The sequence below is a fragment of the Larimichthys crocea genome, chromosome XX (assembly GCF_000972845.2).
Source record: "Larimichthys crocea isolate SSNF chromosome XX, L_crocea_2.0, whole genome shotgun sequence".
Classification (NCBI taxonomy): Eukaryota; Metazoa; Chordata; class Actinopteri; family Sciaenidae; genus Larimichthys; species Larimichthys crocea.
The window spans coordinates 2,982,001-3,002,879 of NC_040030.1; the positions used below are offsets into that span (position 1 = coordinate 2,982,001).

The 20,879-nt window shown below is 43.0% G+C and overlaps 1 protein-coding gene across 2 annotated transcripts in view; it reads right to left on the minus strand.

Moving 5' to 3' along the window:
• The window catches only part of pawr (PRKC, apoptosis, WT1, regulator), a 59,891-nt gene that overhangs the window by 19,574 nt on the left and 19,438 nt on the right, over positions 1-20,879 (minus strand). The window lies entirely within an intron of this gene.

The following is a 20,879-nucleotide window of genomic DNA, read 5'->3' on the forward strand; positions in this document are numbered from 1 at the left end:
GCTCAGTGTTATCCTGCACAAGGAGTCACGTTAGAAACTCATTAGTTACCCCCTAAATAAGGCCAAGATATCATCTCTCTTGCTGTGCTAATCAGATTTCTTTAATACCTCACCCTGATTTTAAGAAATCAAGTTTCTCGTTTACATGAAGGAAATAAATCAGGTCCCCGCAGGAAGCTGGCAGTAACTCTGTGACTTCGGGGCCTGTTAATGCACTGACAGATGCATGGTGACAAGCGAGGTCATTCCCACCATAACAGCGATGTTGACCTCTGGCTCAACACGGCCGAGGTTTCCTCTTTAATCCTCTTAAGACATGATCACATTCACTTCCAGGGATCCCCGAGGAGCTGCAGCTCAAACACTATCAAACACTAAGATGGACTCTGGTCAGGCAACAGGAAGACAGCATGTTCGAGGGCCTTTAACCTCCTGGGGACAAGTCAGAGGGGATTTCTGACCGCTGGAATGTCTCCTTGAAAACACAATAAGAGACATGCACAAACACACAGAGAGCAAACATTCCCTTTGACAGAAGAGTGGGGCTTTCGTTATTGAGGCAGAGAATTTGCACACGGCCTGGGAAAACCTCCAACTTTCCTCCTTGCAATCTTTATCATGATACGTGCACGGCCTCAGCTTCCTATTTGCATTACTTTACAGCGAGTTACTGGGTTCATCTGTCTGGAGTGGTGAAGATTCATTGCCTAAACAGAGCTCAGCGTTGGGACGGATGGCTGGATCGTGATGAGAGACAGAGATCGGGAGCCAAAACACCCAGAAGGGTTACAATGCGAACCAGTCTTTCCTGTTTCACGCTGCGGGGCCGAACAAAAGGTGCCCGCTCAGCGGACTCTTTCGGTGGTAAAAATAGCCTTACAAGGTTAACAAGGAATGCAGTCGTTTGCGAGGCCTTTCCTGCCAAACGGTTTATCAGTCGTCCTTGGGGGAAAACGCCAGGCCCCTTTTCTTTTTAACTCTGATGCGAGCACTCTCCTCTTCAGTGTTCACCAGTCCTCTCTCCATTCTAACAGAAACTGTATTTATAGCAGAGAGGCTTTGATTTCCATAATTTGTGCTGCTCTTTAATTGCATCTATATGCAATGATTCATGGCTGCCAACTCGACAACCCCATTGCAACATTAAGAGCAGTACGTGGGAAATTAAGGGGCAGAGGTTTTCGGAGTTAAGAAAAATGAAATTAAACAGAGGCTCGTCTGTGTCAACACTGTGAATTATGCAGTGACTAAGCACTCCGCTATGCACAAGGTTGCCTGAAAATGTGGAATCGGGAATCTCAAAGTTTATTTTGGATGGAGATGCAGACCCGTTTTCTCCAGTATTCCAAATTGCCGTGCATATTCTTCTGTTCCAAATAAAGGGAAAAAAAGGGGTGTGTGTGTGCGTGGAGACCATATAAGGGATGTTTTATGCTCCTGACATCATCAAAATGAGTGTGTGTGTGTGTGTGTGTGTGTGTCTTTCTGGACACTTTCTTACACTCGGATCATGTAACCGAGCAGATCAAGGTGTGGACGGATGAATGAGTGATGCTCTGAATTTGACTTGTGTTGAGCTATGAGTTCATAAATAAGTGTCAAAGCACGTTTAGTCAGTTATTGAAGATTTGGCACGTACGTCTTTCTCCTACGGTTTGGAAATGAAACTATAAGGTTGCACTCTATTAACATTATTTACATAATCTGACAGGACAATGAGACAAAGAGCTACGTTTTCTTTACTTCAGGGCATGCTCTTTCAGATTAATTACAATATAGACGAAATACATGATTATTAAGTCAACTTATGAGCCATAATATATGTAGATGCAGCCAAAAGTCGATACACATAACTTGACCATTGTTGCTTCCTATGTCTATGCCAAGTTAAAGAGATACAAACAAAACAACAACAGCAGAATGATTTCCATCATCCTCTGTGCTTCCTGTTTACAGCAGGACCGAGTGTGAGCGCCCTCACACGAGTGTTTACTTTAGTCAGAAACACTTCAGTATCCTGGCCTGCTTCAGTGCCCATTGTCCATCATTCTGCACACGAGGAATTAAAGAAGCTGCATCTGGAGGCAGAGCGTCGCGGTCTATTGGAATGTCTGTTGTGGTTGGAAACTCTCTCTTTGTGAAAGGAAAATGATCATTCATCCGCTGCTGCCGGCTGTACATGTCTCAATGCATCTGATTGTCTGTCTGCACAACAGCAGGTTGGTGTGCTTTATTTCTTTGACGCTGTGCCACAAGCGACCAGCAGCATTAGACGGAGAATATTAAAAAAAAGGTAAGAGCTGTCACCTGAATGTTCGGCAGCGAGTACTCAGGTGGATTCTGCTGAGGAATCTGGAGACGTGTACATGCAATCATTCATAAAGGGAGTTATCTTGAATAAGACATTGGGCTTTTACATAATCTACATGTATCTTAAAGACATTTTGTTAAGCGGGATGACTCAGACCTTCTTGGGTTTTCCTCCCTGCACACTAAAGTGTAACTTGCTGTGCATGCCACGTGCACTCTGATTGTTTAACACGAGATAATGTTTCAGCGCCGACACAACAGAGGCAGTTCTAGCTATTGTGGCATCCATGGCAACCACTGCTGCAGCAACACAAACAACAAACACATACAGTGAGATTACCATTAGGCCTCTAACCAGCAATCATGAGAGTGTAATGCACGATCTATGAATACTCTTTTTATCTTTTGGCACTCTCCCTTTCCAATTTAATTTAATTAGAAATCAACTAAACTGACTCCAGGGCGATGATTTAACATTTTAGTCACTAATAATGCCACTGAATGATCACACAAGGCGTTAATATGCTTCCTAAAATGTATCAGTATGATGCAAAATGTATATCAAGATAACAGTGACTGCATTTTGATAGCAGTGTCTCCGACTTAAAGGTTCAGTGTGTAACTTTTGAGGTGATCTATCTGCAGAAATGGAACGTGACGTACATAATCAGGTTTTCAGTGACACCTTAAAACAGTTACAGTAGCGCACAACGGTCAAAAAAAGAAGACCTAGAAGAAAAAGAAGCATTTGCAACAGTCGTGTGTTTTGTTTGAACATCGAGATGTCGAACAGAGGATCGTACTTAATATTCAGCACAAGAAAAGCCGAGGGAGCAGCAACGATGCAAAAACATGAAGCAGCAGTAGATTAGTTTCTTAGTTTCATGCTGTTAACCTTGACAATGACCTGTAGTTGAACAGAATATCTAACCTAATATTTTAAATATACTGTATGTATGTAAAGGAACCAGCTACTCAGGTTGTGGCGATGACCTACGCATACTACAAGTTACACACTGAACCTTTCTGGACTGGACTTAAGGCTGATGGACTTGTTGGATGGTTGTTTAAACGTCCCCGGTTGTTTTGTTTGAATCGTACTGAATTCAGACTATTTATTTATTGCAAACTGCAATAAAAGTCTGTTTACGGCTGGTAAGAGATTTCAGGAATTATTGTCAAACCAGAATACTCTTCTTCTCTAGTTAAGATCCATTAAGCACATCCATGCTGCTTTGTCCCCCTGCCAGTGCCCTGTCCACTTAGTCCTCAGATTTATCTCTAAACAAGCAAAGGGCACCTCCGCCGGAGGCACAGTCTTATACAACAGGCTTAATGACCTGTGTGTATTAATCACCTGCCACTCGTCGCAGCACACTGACTTCATTAAGATGATCTATTAGAGAAGAGGGACGCCGGTACACTAATGCCCAACGTCTTTTAATTTAGGACTGCCAGTCAGCTCGGACGGACACAGCGCTGCGTTCAGGTATGGCAGAGATCAAAGTGAGGACATCCACCCCGGAGCTGCCGGCTGATTAATGTGACACCACAGACTGCCAAGGTCAGCGTACGGGTCCAGGAGAGGGACGCCAACTCTGAGCAACTCTGATACCGGAACCTTCTCTGATCTCTGATCCAAAAATATCACATTAATAAAAGTAAAGAAAACTTTCTGCCATCCGCTGTGACCTTCATCTAATCTCTGAGTTTTTGGTAAGCATGAAGTGGAAGCTACTCGATGCCTGCCCTTTTTTTATTCTAGCATGTGAAAAGAAGGAGCGAGCTCTGTTTTTCTCCAACAAACTTGGACTTTTGCTTGACTTGGGACCAGAATGGGAGCATAATTATGTTACACAGACCACACAGAACCAGCGAGAGGGAGAAAAATGTAAAAAGCATTACAACAAAAAAAAAAAAACACCATTTCCCAGTACAAACTAAAAATGGACATTCTCAAGATTTATCACCATTGTCTGGTTTCGTTCACTCTTTCCTAAAATCTAATGCCTTTTTATGTTTTGTTTTAGGGTTGTTTGGGGACAGAGTCGAGTCAAACAGCGTGCAGGACGTTCTCAAGAATCAAAGCTTGCATTGGCCACAAAGTCCCGGGTTGCTTTCTTTAAAAATGGTGTGTTTACCGAGTGAAAGCTTTGCACTTTTTTCGGCTTTGAACTGGAAGTCAGCTCGACCCTCGTTTTCACTCCAAGTGAGACTTTAATATTTTAATCAGCACTCAGCCAGACCTCAAAATGAGTTCGCTTTACACGGAGGAGGGAAGGTGCGGTTTAAAAAAAAAAGAAAGAAAGATACTTCGACAAACAAACAACAGGGGTCCGGTTGTAATTGTTGACCCAGAGGTAGCAGCATCAGCATTCCTCTGGATGTAGCAGACGGAGCTGAGGCCTGAGGGCGAGCCAGTCGGACTCAGCAGGGATGGGCTGAGATCTCTGACTTTAATACATCTGTGGGAAACAGCCTTTGGCACACTTTGAAATCTGCCAAACTTGTTCTCTGGTCTATAAGCTCCGCACTAGTTTGGAACGGAGAAGCGGGCTTGTTGAGCGTCAGACTTTGTGGGTGTGTTTGTGTGCAGGATTGAGGAGGACAGAGGAGTATTTACAGCTTGGAGGGGGGTTCTGCTCTGTATAAGTGGGACTTTACACTCCAACACCGCAGACCTCCACAGAAAAACCACACGGGCTCTCGCTCAGGGAAGTCGGCAAGGCGCCTGAAACTGCAGCCAACCGATACACCAGCAGGCCGATATCAGGCTGTCACGGAGGTATCGGTGTCTGCAGCAACAAATGTATGTATATTTGACTTGCTCTCATTTCAAGTATAAAATATCAGAGTCTCAGTCTTATACTTGACAGAGGGAGTAAATTGTTTAAAGTTTATAGCTGGATATCAACACTGCAACAACTGACAGATGTCCCGTACATGATCAGGTCATATCGTGCTGTATTTACACGGGTGTCGCACCCGTGGGGGATGGGGGGGATGCGACACCCCCACTTTTACAAAAGGACGATTTCATCCCCCCCACTTTTTCTGAGATTTAAACCATTTACCCGTCCTCGCGGTCCACCAGCATACTGAAACGGAGCGCACGTCAGTTCTCCATAGGCTACATGAAAACCCATTGGTCCAGTTAGATCCATCCGGCCATCCAGCCAATCCCAGCCATTTGACCAAACCCACCAGGTCCGCCACGCGGAAAATAAAAAAATAAACATTTTTTCAGAGCTCTATCTGTATTTCTTTATTACGAAGCAGACAGATTCAAGATTCAAGTTTTTATTTGTCACATGCCTAAAAGTACAGGTAGAGCAGAGGCTGTAACAGTCATCTGACCAGTAAGTAATGAGGAATTTAGTCGGTAACTAACAAAACTATGTCTTGCTTTGTGACATTTAAGTCAATATTAACCAAGCCAGGTGGCAAACAAACTTAGCATCGAGTCAAGTTAATGGTAACTGACAGAAGGTTTGCTAATTTGCAGACATCTACTTCTAAGTCTGATGATCAGACCATGTCTAAAAGGAAGAGACAGCAGACCATCCACTCATTTTTCAAGTCAAAGTGTCAAGTAAGTGGAGTTGTAGTGAGAGGAGGGAAACATCAAGCTAACATTATTTATGTGCTGTCTGTCAGATGTTTTTTAGTTTGTGAAGCACTTTGTATTGCATTCCTTATTTGTATTGTGTTGTGCTATATAAATAAAGATTGAGTTAGATGTAGGGGAGTTCTTTGACAGAAAATTGAAGACTCAAATCCTGCTTCCAAACTACCATCACCAGTGATAGCAAGTAGCAAGTAAATGTTTCTTCCACTTTTTGTTGCCAGGCTGGCAACAGGCCTTCAGCTGTTAGCCATAACTTGCCAAAGTTGATTGAGTGGTCAGAGCATTTTAATTATTTCTAGTTATACATATATATGGTTAATTTTCCCGATAATCAATGCAGATAATTTCGCTCATGTGCCACCCCTAGAACCCCCCCACTTTTTAAAGCGCTGTGACGCCCCTGTGTATTTATATTCCTCACTGAAACTGTGCTGACATACCGACAATGACGTTGCATCTCATCAACAATCTCCACTAGGAGAAAACACGCCAAGTTCACGCCGACCTATCACGTGTCTGTGTGTAGCTGCATTTTCAAGCAGACGTGCATCCGTAGCTATGGCGGCTACGTGGAAGTATCAATAACTGTCAGCTCGCTGTACGGTTAAGAGAGCTTGAAAATGGATTATGACACAGTTAAGTGTATAAAGAGGGTCAGAGGACGACCTTAAGCGACCCTCTTTACAGCTTTAAACAGGCTCACTGCAGCAGCACGCTGTGCCTCCGACCCTCAGCAGATCATAACAGTCTCGGGGACTGTGACCTCTCTGCATGCACAACTGACAGGCTTTAAGAGTAACGGGAGTTTATCCAAGCAGACCGCCACTAGCACCACTGTGCTCAGCCGAATATGAATCCAACAAATCAGTTATGTTGCCTGTCAACCTCAGGTGCAAAAACAATCATTATCGATTCAGGATCCGGCTGAGTCCTAATGTGCTTAGTGAAGGTGTTAAAATCAAGAGGCAGGTGAAATTAAGAATCGCACGTGAGCGACGTTTAATGGGTTACGTAACAAGCTGCTATGGGTGACATTAACCCCAATTTGTGTAATGCGATGAAATTATTCAACATCATGGAAAATTGTGTAATTACATGTTTTTGTTTTGGAAGTATTTAGCCAGCGGTTTATCATGTGCACGATAGATAACCACAGAGAAATCTGCTGTGCAGACTAATGATTTGAAAACGTGTTCCCAAGTGTTACATGGACCCAGATTTTACCTACGCATCCACGAGAAGTGAGGCACAAACATCCAAAGATGAAGAAATCAAAGAATAAGGTTGTTTTGCCACCGCGTGAGTGCATGGAAGTCATTTCCTCTTGGTTCATAAAATCTGACCAGCGACTGTTTTTGTGTTTTTCATTCCATCTCCTCCAGGTATAAACACTGTCAGCCCAGGAAATCGAGGGCAGGCTGAACTCTCCTCGTCTTGTTGTCCTGCAGGGTTTTTTTTTTTTCGTGTGTGTGTGTGTGTGTGTGTGTGTGTGTGTGTTTGCTCAAGCCTCCTCCTCATCATGAACACTGCTGACTTGCTTTTCAATGGAAGAGACACTCGTGGTTACAGCCCCGTTAGGAGGTCAAGCTGGTTTGTTTTCTTGAATGTTTGACCGGCGCTGACGGAGGTAGACGCTCGGTTTCATAAGACGCGTTTATCAAATGAAACGTGCGATTTCGCTTTACTAAACCATGTAAGACTCAATGGTGACTCTGTTTTTTAAACATTAAGTAACACACATAGAATTATATATTTTATTTGGATTCATCCTGCTGTTCTGCGAGTTTTGCACAGGGAATATCAAGGAATGACGTACTTAAACCACATTACAGTTCAGGATACTGTGCAGTAATGCATGCAAATTAATGTCAGCGAGGAATATTACAAATACTGAAAATGATAGGCTATAAAGGATAATCTGTAGAAATCTGTTCCTCTAAGTGATATTGATACTTCTAAATTAAATGCACATGCAACATGTTCCATTAAAAACAATGTGAATACATAAAACAGCATTTGTATGGGAAATATGATGAATGTGTGTCTGCAGAATAACAGTCCATACTGACACTCATCGTCTTAATACACGACACTGAGTAGTAACTTGTTTCTCCCTCAGTCAGGTCAAGAGCTTCGGAGGTAAGATAGCTTTAACATCTGTGTGTGTGTGTGTGTGTCTGCAGACCACAGACCAGGACGTCTGTAACTCAAGACAGATAGAGACGGCGGGGGCAGACTGGTGGTGACGGCTGCTAGAGCGTTTATCCCGGCAGCCTCTCTCTCTCTCGAGTCCTGTTCCTGCAAACCAGCCGTAATAACGGGGTGCTCGCTGTGTGTGCCGTACAGAGGCCGCAGGGGGGAAGTGGTCCTGTGTTTTGTCTAACCCGTAATCTTGTTTTTGCCCCGGCGCTGGCATGCGCACTTCTTCTTCCTTCCTGTCCCTGTTTTGTTTTTTTTCTTTATTTTGCACAGCGAGGCACAGAGAATAGTTTGACCCAGCCGCTGCACAGCGAGGGGCGTTCCAACACTTTTTATGTTTTTAGCACTATGTCTATCGTCTAAATGCAGATAGCTTTAGAAAACCTCAGCAGCTGAAAAAACGGACTTTTTCCTTTTAAGAATGTTTGGATGTGTGGGCTTCAGTCAGCACCTGACTGCACGTACTGTACATGCATGTACAGCACAGATGGACAGGAGGGACATCGTGTACTTCAGGTTTAATAACTTCTTATCTCATGGGAATTTTATCATACGTGACCCCTGAACCTGAGCCAGCTCATTCTCCATATCCTTGGAATGTCTGGTATCTCTTCACGTGTCCAGCCAATTCTCGCCCTGGCCCACAGCGCGATGCTAAATGGGTTGTTTAACATCTGGTATCCCAGACCATTCTTCTGTTTTACCCACAAAGCCTCTTGGAGCTGCTCTACCTTGCAACCTGGCATGGACCGACCTCGTCCATGTGGCCAGAGGAGAAACAAGCACAGCGTTTTACACATAGAGAGGTATTGTGTGAGCAGAACCTTCTCCAGATAGACACCTAACAAAGAGATGTGTGGGGCTCTGCGTCCCGCCCCCCTCTGTTGATTGGGCTTATCTAATGAGAATGAGACGGTCAGAGAGCCAAGTGCAATTCAGTGCTTGCTGCCTTTCTGCTAGGCCAACGAGTTTTTTGGCTGCCGACGCCGGGTTTTCTTGGCCCGCGCGCTCGCACTCATTCAGAGCTTGAACAACTCTGGGACTATTCAGGTTTCATAGACCTATCAAAAGAACCACAGACATGCTGGGCAGGAGTGGAGCCAGGTCCACGGCATCCAGGAAGCTATGAAAGTGGCAGTGGTAACCACAGTGCAAATGCCTTTCACACATTGTCGAAGTGTTTGATGATACTGCTGCCCAACATCCTTCGAAATGCAGACAGTGCCCCAACTGTTGATTTTGTTTTACGAGAAAAGTAATCTTCCTCTTCTAGACGCTACACTGCAATCCACAATCATTGTTCAGGCTCAACGGGACGTTTTTACAGCCGGTTACTAAGCATCAGCTTTTGGTTTTAAACCTGGAATGATAATAGTCATGTGTAACGACACCAAATGTTCCAGTATTCAAAACATTTATTTATCATCGCTGCGTAACTCAAGCCAATTCTGATGGAGGAAATTAATAGGACAGCACTCTTATTTACAGAAGCTTAATATTATTTATGGAGGGTAATGGGAATAGATTTTCCGACTGAAGGAAATGTTCGACAGTGATTCAAATCTGGTTGACCGTTTTAAATTCTGGACGTGTTGTGGGTGTCGAGCCATGTTTCTTAGTTGAAGTCTGTCTCTAATGACCCACACACAACTGTTGAGGATTTCAAGACTCAATGAGCATCTTCCTACGTCTCTATTTATACAACAACACACACAAGGGATGTTATTGGTGATTATATTGGTATTAATTGGGTTAATTGGCATAACTATGCTTCTATATTATTCAGATAAACACTATCCCAACACAGAGACAAACGAAAAACTCTTGACAGGGCCTTTCAAGTGTCATTTCTCCTTCACGCTAGGACAGTGAGGGTGACATGACAAGGTGGCAATGCAACAATTGAACCGCTAGTTGCAACTAAATCCTGGCACACTGGTCCTGTAACATCAAAGACCACATAAGACCAAATAAGTCCTGGACTTTGTGTTTTCCTAGTTATGATTCAGTGTGTTTATTCCTGTAAACTCACTAAAAAGGCGCTGGGATTCCTTCAAACAGAAAGTATTTCCTGCAACTGGTGAAAGAATGCAGTGTACTCTGATTACCTCAATTATCTAATTACACACCAGAACCAGCTAAAGGTTGTACAATCCAACTCGAGAAAAAACCAACAAGTGTAAAGTAACAAACATTTTAAACAAACTTGTGCTGCGAAGAAGAAGTGAGACAATTGTTTATAACAACTGGGTTTTTGTGGCAGCTTAAATATTCTGCATATAGCAGCAAGAATCCGAACCACGGTTCAATAAGAACCAGAACCAGAACCCAAGAAGCAGCATGTGACTGAAATATGGAGCCCTGATGTACGACAGGCCTGTGTGGAATAATACAGACTGTTCTGCGCAACAGCACAAAAGTCTGAGACTGAGACAGCCTGTACCTGCTGAGTGACTGATGAAGACAGCTGTTTGGGAGAAGAAGTCGTGAGTCAGCGTCGCCTTCAGTGTGTGTGTGTGTGTGTGTGTGTTGAGTGACTGCTGGCCAGCTGGAGAGCAGTAGCAGCCTGAGGGCACCTGATGGCAGTGCTTAACCATCCCGTTTCCTCCACACCGGCACCTCAACAACACACCTGGCAATAAAAAACTGTTTGACGCGGTCGTGTCACGTCTCTTGGCAAACACAGGTGCTGCCATCGCGGCGTCTTACCAGAAAATATGGAAAGATGTCTTGGAAAACAGGTGTGGCGGGATATGATCATTGGGCATGTACAGGTACGCCTATGACACAGTATGATTATTGCACCAAACACTTCAAAATAATATGACCCTGCTTTATTTCTTAGCTAGATGGTATCTAACCTGTTATCCATGTGTACGCTTCTCCTCCATCAAGGTCTGTTACAACACGCAAAAAAACCTAATGCAACATTTGGCTGCACTGCCATACCTAAATTAACCTTTACGGCTGAATTTATTGGGCAGTTTAATGCACAATTAGATCAATTAGATGCCTGTACCTCTAGACCTTTGTTCGTACGCCCATTAAACTGATCATTTCTTGCTTGTTTGTGCTATTTCTGTTGAGTTATTTGTCATCTCCCCAGCTTTTTTATTAAACCAGACTCTGAGATACAGGAAACGTCTGGCACCAATCTAAAACAAATTTTCCGGTAAAAAAACATTCCTATAGAGGTGCACGGAAGGGAATGTTGTCTCTGTCAAAACAAGGGAGCGGACAAATATAGCATTTAATCAAATACCTCAAAAACTCTTGAGCGCTTAGGTATTGTAGTTTGCTCAGAGCCTTGATCCAGTCATTAGTGAAGAATGGCCTGAAAAGCAGAGATTTCCTCCTGAGATTGTTTTCCTTTTTGTCTTTTTTAAAAGGGTCTGGCCTTTTGGAGAGGAATTTCTAAGCCTAAATCACAACCTAATTAAAGAGATAGTGTCTTGTAGAAAGAAAACAAATACCTCTGGCGAGCTGCAGACCCTGCAGATTCAGAGCAGGTCGCGATTCAATTATTTTTTAGGCTCGCTAGACGAGGACTGTCTTTTAAAAAATCAAATTTAGCAATGGGATTAGGCTGCTTTACAGGAGATAAAAGGACCTTTTATGTCTTGTTAGCCCTGGCTGGTTTTGTATTTTGCAGCAACATGTTTTCCATTTGAGCCCAAAGAATGGATATTATAGAAAAATAAGTTTACTTTCACCAGACCTCACAGATATACTGTAGAAAGTAGTCTGTGAATTTGTCATTTCTTCATAACTGAGAACATCTGGAAGACGACCCCTGGACTCAGCAAGGTCCCACACACAAAAACTGAATCCAGCTGTATTAATTCATGTTGTATTGTTATTTGTTTACAGACCTTTGATTGTGGGAGTTCAATCTCAGTTTAGACAAAAACCCCAATCAATCACAGGAATCACAGGATGTGACCGTCTCTTGGATTAATGGAGGTATTTGCCGGTACAGCACGAGTGAATACAACCACATCTAACAACTTCAGGATTTCCTTTCATGTCCTCAATTTTTATCGAAGTTTGAGAAGATGTTTGCACACCCTCATCTATTACCATTCCTACTTCAATTGCACAGGAGCACAGAAAAGCTCGGCTATGCCTAAACTTGTTAAGAATAGTAATTCTACTGCCAACCAGGAGGCCACAAGCCTCATCAGACACCCAAACACACCAACGACGATTTTGAGCTTTTGTCTTGACAACAGCGACGTTAACAACATAATTGAACAGATCATGTTACAAAGTGTTCACGAAGCATTGTGCTGCCAGATGCGCTGCGTTTTGGGGCAACTATTGAGCCAGGTTGAACTATTTTGTCAGACAAATCCACGTTGTGTGTTTGTTAGAACCTTCTGCGTTGGGTCCCGCACCATGCCAACGCAGGGATCTCACTGCAAAGAATGAAGCATGCAACTGCATTAACACTGCATAGTTCATCACTTGCAATTGTATCCTTGGTGGGATATGGGTCTTTTGGAATTGCCGTCACTGCACATGCAATCGAACCCATACCAAACCTCAAATTTGCCTGAGTCGCATGAAAAATGGTGCCTCCTCATAGTATCAGGGTCCTTGGCTCCCATTTGTGCCTCACATTGCATAACAACCTGCGTGGCTGAGCCCATATGTGGAATTCACAGTTGAGCCCCGCTATAGCCCATAGGAGTAGCTCTTCCAAACAAACAGCAGACCGAGTACCATCTACCTACCGCACAGCGCAGCGGGAGAGCGGGGGGCCTCTGGGACTACTGTAGCTATGATTGACACGGCTTAGAAAGAAAAACAATGACTGGAAAACACAGGGAATGCTTCTATTTAAAGCCCACTTCTGCCAGCCTATTCTCCATGCGACACCAGTCCCCCCCCTTTTCATTTCTATTCATGATGACTCCTGTTGAGAGGGGGACCATTCCAGATGAAAGAGAAGGGGTGGTGGATGACGGATACGCGAAAAAAATGATATGCAATCAAAATAAGAGATTCATGAAGAGTGGTGAAACGTTACAAGAGGGCTGCTGCTTTCAGCGTCCACCGTTTGATAGCGGTACACATGTTGTGAGCCCACGAGACAGGCAATAACATCACTTCAACAACACATTCCCAAGACATTTGGTACCATTTAAGACCACAAGCATGCACTGTTTACACTCGTGCATGCATGTTTGTCCTTTGTAAACCGAGACAATTACAGAGCGCTAACAAAGACGAGTGACGCGCCAACATGTGCTAGAGGCAGGTGCCACGTAGATCAAGTCTGACTTCATACTCCTCCATCGTCACAGATGAGATGCGATGAAAGCTGGAGCTGGTGGAACTTTGAAGTTTAAGATGTTCATCATCCTCCCTCGTAAAAATCTGATTTTTCAAGTACTTTCCAGGTCCAATCCCCTCAGATTCAAGAATCCAGCGCTACATAGTTTAAGATCTCTTGGTCATTTAGTGTTAAACACTGTGAATTTGTATAATGAGAACTTTAATAATGTTGAAAACTACTTGAAAAACTTTCAAGAACTGGAATTGCACATGTGAATCTTTCATTAAAATCAGCTAAATCTCCACCAACTACAACATTATAAACTTTTACTTTTGATACTTAGAAGCACATTTTGCTGGAGATAATTCTCAACTTTGACTTTAGCAAATGTTCAAATGCATCCATTATTCTTTCACCACTCTGTCTTTGCAATTCCTATGAGCGCTTATGAAAACCCCTGCACGGATAAGAACTTGGGTCTCTCCAAAACAATCTAGGTTTATTTCGTAATCCCTTCCCATATTAAAAGACAGCGAGTTTCTCGTTCACATAAAGAGATAGCTGCAGAAAGCCATCAACAACAAGGTTATTTAAGTTCACTACTAAGTGGAGCAGTAGAATAAGATCTGACAGCACTAAAGAGCCACAGAACCTTGGCAGTATTTTAGTTGAAAATAATCATTTGCAGGAGAAAATAAAAAGAGCACAATTGTGTTTTGTTTAAAAAAATAAAAAAACATGTATCAAATTAATAACAGCCACAGTAGCGATGGTGTTTGTGAGTCTCTACTTCTGTGGAAAAGGGTAATCAGTCTTAAAAAAAAAGAAGTGGTGAGCGGTGAGCCAGGTTCCAATATCAGAGGAATTTCAATGAACTGCGAGTTGATCCCCAGAGCCACGGCAGTGGGACACTCATCAGGTTTCTGCGGGTTTGCTTTGGCAGGTTACACCACATTCTCTCCGGAGTTGGTGCTTCTCGCCAGCAGAGATGAGTAGCAGACACTTAGGAAAATAGCACTTTTTTTTTTTATCCTCCCTCTGTGCAGCTGCCGAACATGAAAATTACGTCTGGTGGGACGATTAAACTTGTGTGGCCACTGACCACTCCGGCCAAACCGGTTGCTGAAGGCCCGTTGCAGATGTCCATGAGTGTTGCAGACAATATAAAGCACAGCTTTACGGGCCAAACTTTGAAGATACCGTGGTGTTGACTTGGAGCCGAGAAGAAGGCTGTGAAGTTAATTTGACAAGACAGGCCTCCGGTCCATGAACAGAACCAGTGTTCAATAAGTGAAGCGATATTATCTCAGGCTTCACAATAAACAGACTCACTCATTTCACTGGTAGGTACAGTCTTATCGTACTACGACAGGCACATACGGTATCAACTCGAGACAACAAAGATGCTGCGAAGATGAAAGCGAGCTTCTTTGCACTGGTGGGTTTGCTCTGCATGCCATACCCTCAGGTTGAGGACAAATAAAGGAAGTTTTTCCAAGATTGGCATTTAACCAACTCCAGATATACGCACAAAACATTCTCCGCTTCTCTTCTCTTGTTGCCTGCCCACTGTGTTCGGATGTGCTGCTGTTACTTGGGGATGATAAAAAGGGCTGATACGGTGAACTCTCCATAAAAAAATCTTTGTGGTATTCTGATTTGGCATTTGTTCGGATTATGTTCCAAAAGGGTCAACCATCATGTCTGCTGTTATCTCCTTCATGCTCTCTTAGCATCTCTTGTCGCTCTGCAGGCTTTCCAGGTCTCTGTGGTACACTCTGTGGTGGGTTTGTGGTCCAGGTCCTACTAGTGCTTGGCGGCACCTGGAAGTTTGCTCTGTGATCCATATTCTTTGTCAGTCTATTGATATTTCTATCTGCTCTTTATCTAGAACATCTGATGTTTCTTCTTTTTCCGTTCAAGGTTTTCCAAAGCTTATCAAAGCAAACTTGTGATTTGCAATGATTGAAGTTCAATGTTTTGTACATTGCACTAGTCATCTTCTTAGACTTCAGTCTTTGGATTTTACTTCTAAATTACGTCAAGCAGCGTAGTTGCTGATTGCAACACTCTCGTCTCACCCCTACCATACCAGGCATGTAAGCAAGAACTACGGTGGTTTGACATAGTGGATTCTGTGTCTCTGTATCTGTTGATAAGTAACAAAAACATAGTGATTCTTATTTTCAGGTGATTATAAACGAAATGAAAGCATGGTGCCGTCACTAAAGATGAAAAACATCATCAACAGATGCAACAGATTCCTTGATTATATCACGATACCTGACAATGTAATGTAAAAATCAGGGGGCCTTTTATAGCACTCGCTTCAGATTGGTTTTTAACATAGTTGGTAAAAAAGGAAAATGTTTTTGCTCACAGTTTGTTTTCACTTTGTCCAGCCGAAAACATAAAAACGTCATGATTCTAGCATAGCACACTGACATCTTTGAGCATGTTTAATTTTGTCGATTTAAGACAGACAGCAAAAGCCTCCTCCTGCCCAAAATAAACACAGCGTTGCTGGAAGCGCTTCAATAATGAGTGGGAGGACTTGATAAAGAGAAGATGCAGGACGGGGAAGCCTGCAGTATAAGTGTGTGCCTGTGTGGCTGCAGCCTGTCATTATGTTATGTAATTTCCACTGGAGGTAACAATGGTTTGCCTCTTGCTGCTGCATGCCTGCGGCCCTCTCCCCTTCTCCACACGATTACATCCTTCCCAGCAATAATGGGGTCAAAACAGGCCCTTATCTTTTTGGGGCAGGGGTCAGTTTTTCCATGCAGGGTGACTTTGCACATGCCCTCCTTCCTTATCCCTGAAGGGCAAGAACACAGTGAGGAAACTACAAGCTGCCATCTGCTACAACGCTGCAATTTCAACCATAAAACAGTGGTTAAGTGGATTTCCCTGCAGACTAAATGGAATTTGGACTGTAAAAACCGAAACAAACCTTGAGGCTGGGTTCAAGTTGACTACATATCCCAGAATGCCCGGTACAAAAACAAGCAAATGAATCATGTACATGTGGAAAGAATAACTTGTTGCACAAATTACAGCAATCTCAAGTGAAATACTTTCTAATAAAAAGGCCACAGACCAAACTGGTTACGCGAGTTCCAGACAGGGCGATCTGATAACGTGTGTTCACATGCGGGAAGGCACGCAATCAAAATCACATTCCCAGCCTCAACTTTGACGTCACTTACCGCGCTCCAACTGGACGGACGTGTGCACAAATAGGTGGGTCAGACTTCATGTTTCAATGCTTATAATATTTACTTGTTTGCTTGCTTTGTTGTTACAGATCTTTTTCCATTATCCAGTGACTCAGCAATCATTATAATTGTGACTCCAATCAACGTTTTGCGCTTTCAGCTGTTATTAAAATAGTCACACAAAGATAATTAGTCTCTTTTTGTCTGGGGGGCTTCAGGATGTGCATTAATTCAAAAGTCTGCAAACACAACTGCGTCTACTTGCGTGTGTCCCAAGCATAACGTTAGCTCTCTGGCTCGCAGATGTGACAAAGTGCATCAGAAACATCTCCTGTTGCCAAGTTGTATCTAAGGTTCATCCTTTTTATTGGAGTCATAAACATTTCCATTACATAAGAAACCAAATTAAGGGACCCTGTTGTCCATTAATTCCTCATAATGGACACCGCGGTCAATCTTACTTGTATGTTTACTGTCCGTTTAACTGTTTTTCTGCAAACCCAGCACGGAGGTCTCGCTCTGACGTCGCCTGCCCAAACATTTTACCCGTCCTTGCCTAATGAGGTTGTCTTTGGAGCCGTCCTTGTGCGTACTGAGGCTCATACATTCTGTGGTGTTGAATAGACCAGGAAAAGTTTGGTAGGTTTGCATCGGGTTTTGTTTCACCAAACACTATTGTGTGTCTAGTAATTTGCTTGCCTGTATTTTATGTGGTTGCTTTCTCTATTACATAATTACACTCTCATGATTGCTCTCATGTATTTATAGAGTGTAAAATAACAGATTAAATTGGGCCTGTAAAGCTCTGCAGGGAAGAGGAAAGATAAACATTTGTACTAACATAAGAGTGTTACAGAACTCCTCTTAAAAAGCTGTTAACCCTACCCTGTCCACTCCTGGACAACTTTGGTGTCAAAACTTGACTACTTTTGACTGTTAGAGCTTTCTGACGACTGTAGACACAAAGTCTTTATGACACTGTTGGACTGCATGACTGCTTTAAAAGGCATGGAAGATGCAAATTTCTTAAATGTCTGTGTATGAGTGATTAAAAATATCAACAAGTTTATGAAATTAGGTGTCAAAATCAGGTAAAAATGAATTCTCAGCTCCAGGACTGTGACTGTGACTAACTTTGAAACAATCTGAGCTGAGATGAATTCATCTCTCTGCTCAGGGTGGCCTCAGCGTGTCATCAAGCCACCCTTTAAGGACCGCCCACAAAATCCTGAGACTGAAAACTGGTGGAAAACAGTTTGAACCTCTGACTCCACATTTCAGTTATATATCATTTAAAGTCTTTTCATGTGTATTTTCCAACATATTTCATGTATTTTGAAAGAAATCTCAGCTCAGATCTTCTGTTCATTGTGCTGAAAGTCTAATCGATGCTCATATCCAATGTTTTGCCATGAGCCATGCAACTAGTTTTGGTTTCACTTGTTGTTTTGCCATGAGCCATGCAACTAGTTTTGGTTTCACTTGTTGTTTCTGTAATAACTTTGTGTTTCTTGTATCTTTTTAATCAAGACTACTTTGTAGAAAAGCTAAAACATCAATGTGAAACTGTGGACAAATGCAATGATTGGACACATCTACCTCCCAATTTGTTCCGGTGGCAATCTCTCTTAATTTAATACCATTATCATCTTGCTGTTAATAACAACCACTTAACTCACAATGACCCTGAATTAAAATAAATGCTTTGATTTGGAGTTTGGGACGAAGGCGGCCGTTAAATCCAGTGATAAGCAATCTGAAAGTGGAAGTGGCAACATAAACCCTGTGCGCTTTAATAAAAAGAGCAGTTCATTTCATCTCAGTGATATCAGAGGTTATTTTAAGCTTTTATGGCTCAAGGAACCAGCAGGCCTTTGTTTTAGACACAGAAGATTTAAGGTGTATTTACACACAGAGGACATCTCAGGACACGCTGTACTATATCAGACTAACACCCTCTTGAACACAGCGCTGGAAGTTCAGTGATGACTCAGATGATGCAGCACCGCGGCATATTTATTTAAACTGCTCTGGATTATTCTTATCTTTGTATTTTTGCATTAAAATGTTTTGGAAAAAAATCAAAAATCTGTGTTCGTTGAGTCCTTACTAATTAAGAACTGAATAAGAACTTTTGATACACCTCAGTGCATCAAGTCAAAAGTGAATCTTCAGTTACCTGACACTGTTCTGGCTGTAATCTAATATACCTTGGCAACAATCTGTTGAACGGAGGACAGGGGAACTGGACCCGGGCGCGGCATGTGACACGCAGAGCTTTGATCAGCATGCAGGCGGCTCAGACGCTGTCGGTGTGCTTTGACATTTGGAACAAGCCGGAGTTCTTTTCTCCGGTGCTTTCTCCAACCCTGACATCTCCTTATCCGGTCTACACATTGGCTTTGACTGATTTCAAAAGGCGCGGGTTGCCAACCGTTAGAAAGAAAACTCTGATGACAGCAACAACTGGTTGTTTAACCAGTGAGAGTCCATTGGCTGTTAATAGAAGCACTTTAATTGGTTGCCATTCAGTGCACGTCCAACCCCAAGTTTTAGTAGTAGTCAGTTTCCTACTGCGTTTTATAGTGGAGCTGAAATTATAATATCACGCTTATTAAACTCCACAGAAGACGAGGGCAGATATTTAATGAGCAGGCCGCCTGTTCAATTCGCCAAGAGAGGATCACGATTCAGCTGAACGGGGCGAATGATTGATCGATCACGTCGTACAATCGCTTCAGAGTAACTAATCACTTTGGGTTGAGTTTTTTCCACATTGGGGAAAAGTAGAGACAAACAACCCAATCAGTCACAATCAGGCTCTGATGAGTGACAGGAAAAGAAAAAACACTGTGCGATTATACTCTACGGCAACAAACCTTCAAAAATCTTGAGGAATTTCTTCAATTTAGTTGTTATTGTTGGTGAATGTATTAACCTCAGTGTCAGTCAATCAGTCTAGTGAATTTTTGACAGAACAGAAAATGCCTCGAATGTCTAATTAAGTGCAAGAAAACAAAAACATACTTTCACAACCTGTCGGAAAATTAGAAGAACGGGCAAACACATATCATTTTGAATTATTACTATCATGAAAAATGCATAAGAATTAATATGCAGTGTTCACTGGTTGACTCACAAAAATATGCAAAGCAAAGCAAATATAATTAACTCGCACAAAAGTCAATTTGATGACGGCGCCTTGAGCGAGAAGTTCGGAAACATCTCGAAGCTCCGCCGTCTGCTTCCTGCTGTCAATCATTCGCTTCCAAATGGAAAATAATCTGAAATATACACTGGAGGGGAAAAACATAAGCCTGATGAAAAACGGTCAAACCGTACGCGGCGGACTGGTTACAACATTACATCAGAGCTGCAATATAGTTTTACTGCAGGAGAGCAGAGCACAGCATGTTCTAGGAAACAATAAGTTTTATGCCTGGGCTCAGAATAAATCTCTCTGCTATGCGAAGCATGCAGCTCCTGTGCAGACAGTTTTTGGCCGGGTTTAACCGTGGACTTTATTGTCTCGTAAAATATCTTTCTTTTTTTTTTTTTATGTAAACGCAGAGGACGTCCAGATTCTGTCTGCGTACCGCGAGGGGAGATTTCCATTTCATCACCGACGCTGACCGGCGGCTGATATCGGTGGATGTTTGACAAAATTTTTGGACAGTAGAGAGAGAAGACGGTGTGAATGCGAGCCGTTGTTCTGCGTGGTACAGTTCAGGCCTGGATTACTGATTGTGCCACAACGTTCCCGTTATGGCGAGAAAAGAAGACCGGATTGGGAAGTTGGAGGAGGAGGAGGGGTGGTGGGCTTCACTTCTTCCTGCGATAAACATTTCCCGGCTTCTGCAGCCGCTTTCTGTCTGTGTATGGAAAAAGAGAAGGCTGAAACCTTGTTAGATTTTCTTTGTGTGTGTGTGTGTGTGTGTTTTGGTTTCCAAGTGCAGACAAAAGGCACGGTGGCTGGCGAGGGCAGGGCAGCACAGTTGCATGATTAGTGCATTCCTCGCCTGCTCCACCCAACCCCGTTGCAAAAGCACAGTCAGTGCACGAGCTCTGGACAACAATAAAATTTCCCTTCTCCATTCCCCTTCTAGCTCTCTCTAAAGAGCTGATTCAACGCATCGCTGCGCCCCCCATATTTACATACAAATAAGAGAGAGGGGATGTGGATAGTTATCGCCGTCTGCCCCCTCTCCCCTCTCGGTGTGTTTCTGGTTATCGGCCAGTTTTT